Here is a 3576-nt window from a genome sequence, read left to right on the forward strand (position 1 = left end):
TGTGCTCATTAACATACAGTAATATAAAAGGTAAAATTCTCCTACAATATAGTTACAGCCGAAAAGATAACAAGAAGACATGATAATAAATTTAGTGTAGCATAGTGCAGTAAAACCAAGAGTTAAAAAAAGATTAAGTAAATTCCCGAGAATATGAATTCAGGACTATATTCTGGAGTACAGTTCACAGTGCATCAAAATTGGTTTATTACTAGTGGTTGACTTATAGATGCACAAACACAAGGGATTGGGAATTCAGAAGATAGGAAAAGGTGCATAGAAAAGGTATAAAATACTTAGTGACAACTATTCATTAAATCCATGTCTATTTTCAATAGTAAACACTATCAAAAAGAAAACCCATAGCAAAAATATAATAAGGTGTTATGTTTATATTAAGCTGATGAGTAATGGTTTTAAAGGAAATGCCAAGTAGTTTTAAAAGATGAACCGAAATCCAATAACAGGTCTTAATATCTCTGGGTCTAAGTTAAATGGAGACCCCTAAGACCACTTATGTGAGGCATCTGCGAGGATGCTGTGCATCATCTGCCTGTTCTAGTCACCTCATCTATAAAAGTGACATAGAAATACTGACCACATTCAACTTTATAACTTGGATTATGACAGTAGTTATTGTAAGTGTATCACTTGGAGTGTAGAGAGAACTCAGCAGTATTCATCATATCTCTCTCTTCTGTGGGGAAACTCAATGGTGACTTCTCACCCTTTATTGTGTCTGTACTGGACTGTAGAAATAAGAAAAACATCTCTTATGCCACCTATTTACATATTACACAGAGGTAATGCCCAGTAGTAGCATACATTGTTCATCAAGAAACTTGAACTAAATATTGTTATCTTAGGATACACTGAATCACACTGATTAATTTTATAACTCATTATACTAATAATTGAATCTCCAGAGGGAGTAATTTCCTTGTTGTTACAATGATATCCCACAGAGATTGGTGCTTGTTTTCAGAAGCTTTAGAATCATATACACACACATAAAGACGATAGCATTTCTGTACTGATAATATCAGGAGAAGAGGGTGGCATGTGATGTTCATTTGACAGGTTGGTTGGATGATTGGATCTGCATAGATACATTATTTTGTGGTGGGATACATTAAAATAATAGCTTCTTACAGTTCAATATTTGGATTTTCCCCTATTGGATAATACTTGCTTTAGAGTCTGGTTATACTATAAATTCTTTGTTAAAACATAATAAGAATAAAAATTATTCAAATAGAATGGAAAAAGCAAAACATGCAGTTTATTTTCACCCATAATTATCATGTTTTGAACTTACTATTTTCTCTTGTATTTTGTGAGATCATATTATAAAAAACATAAAATCAAGTAATGTGTTTTCATAACTATTAATGAAATTTCTGAATCACCCTCTTTTGTCCACTTGATTTATAAACTCTTTTGTTGTTGTTTTGGTTTTGGTTTTTAGTTTTGAGTTTTTTGTTGGTGGTGGTGGTAGTGGTGGTGGTGGTTGGTTGGTTTGGTTTGGTTTGGTTTTGATTTTGTTTCTCTGTGTAACTGCTGTGGCTATCTGGTAACTCATACTGTCTCTAACATAGAGACCCTCCTGTCTGCTCCCTAGTGCTGGAAATAGAGGTATGAACCACCACTGCCCAACTGATTTATATGCTTTAGCACATTAAATAATTTACAATAATCAGTAGGCAGTCTTCTTAAAGATTTTTGGTCAACATCTTGATTAGAAATTATCTTTCAATTTCCCAAGAGATTCAAACCAATATATTTTAAAAGTCATTTTATATATATATATATATATATATATATATATATATATATATATATATATTTAAGCTGAAGACCCATGAACAGAAGGTGGAAAATAGCACTCAAAGATGTTTATTTACTGAAGCATGACTGGAAATAAGTCTTAAAATTACCAAAATCTGTGTGATTATTTCACAGTTGTAAATGACAGTATAGAAACTAACTTCATTCTCCCAATTTTAGAATAACAGAAGCAAATAACTCATCACATCAGTCATATAAGTTTTTCTGGAGACAGTAAAGGCCACCTCTATACTTAGAAGTTAATTCCAGGACTTTAATGTTTTGAAAATATGGGACTCGTTATCTAGATGAGACTTCTAGGTGGAAGGAATATAAATCTTAGAGATCAGGGAGTTAAATAAAGCATTGAATAAGTAATGCTTCAAACTTTTTCCTATAATGTCACAATTAAGAAAAAAAGTAAAACCATTGCATACAATGCACAGATCTTAATTTTGCTTTGCTGAATTAAACTGTACACTTTATGCATTTCTATTATCAAGACCTTGGTCAAGGATAAATTCAGATGTACATTTTCTTATATCATTACAGATATTTACAACCCCACAACCAGAATCTGTTTGTAACAGAGAGGCCAAGCTACATTTTAAAGTACATGAATAATGTAGTTCGTTTCTCCAACCACTTTTAAATGTAACACATGGTTGAGGGAAACTGCACCTCTGTGGCATAATTTATTCTCCGGGATTGTCAGATGTCCCTGAGGTGAGTGTTGTCCTCTCTTTGGTGTTCCTTCTCATTTATGGGGTGACTGTCTTGGCCAACCTGGGCATGACTGCCCTGATTCAGGTCAGCTCCCAACTGCACACCCCCATGTACTTCTTCCTCAGCCACCTGTCCTTTGTGGATTTCTGCTACTCCTCCACCATAGTGCCCAAAATGCTGGCTAACATCTTCAATAAGGACAAAGACATATCCTTCCTGGCATGTTTGATCCAATTCTATCTATTTTGCACATGTGTGATCACTGAAATCTTCCTGCTGGCTGTGATGGCCATTTGTAACCCACTACTGTACATGGTCATCATGTGTGGACGTCTAGTTCGTCGGGGATCCCCGGGTAAGAGTGCCGAACAAACCAGGACACAGGGGATGCAGGGCGGTAAACAGCACTTGCATCTGCATGCTGTATGTTTATTAAGTTATCCTTTTATACACTTTAGAAACAATTGCTTCAATCAACAGTTTTACCTAAAAGAGGAACTATAGATCATGAGTTAACCAAGAACTTATTTAGATTATGCACACAAAGCAGCTTAATGTAGCAAGAGTGTTCTGGGGGCTTGCAAAACATTCTAGCCTATTTTAAACAAGGGCCTCTAGAGACATTATCTCACTGTCCCAATCTATTCTAAGATTTCCTTCAGTGAGTAGAATAGTTGCTTCAAGCTGAGACTGCAACCTCAGGGCAGCCACTTCCACAAACCACAGGGCATGTGATACTTGCTCTCAGAATTAAAAGTCAGAGGGCTTGTCACTCTGAAATGTCCCATAGCATTCCATGGAACTTCTCTTAGATTCCAAGGTAGTACTCAACACCTCCCCTGGCACGGGTGGCACGATCCCTGCATTTTATAACACAGTCTCCAAATCTCCACAACTTCTTTTTTCTTTAAATTTTTTAAAATTACTGCCTTCCACAGAGTGACCAGTGAGCTATGTGTGGACCGAATGCAAGCGAAGTATAAAATAATAATCAGGAGTAGGAGCATGAGTAATACAATCCCC

General features: G+C 35.7%; 1 pseudogene; it reads left to right on the forward strand.

Annotated features, from left to right (window-relative positions):
- The first annotated feature begins 2488 nt into the window (after positions 1 to 2488).
- LOC148122866 (olfactory receptor 5L1-like) overlaps positions 2489 to 3576 on the forward strand; it is a 52963-nt pseudogene continuing 51875 nt past the window's right edge.

This window comes from Myodes glareolus, chromosome 2, assembly GCF_982192425.1.
Source record: "Myodes glareolus chromosome 2, mMyoGla1.1, whole genome shotgun sequence".
Taxonomy (NCBI): Eukaryota; Metazoa; Chordata; class Mammalia; order Rodentia; family Cricetidae; genus Myodes; species Myodes glareolus.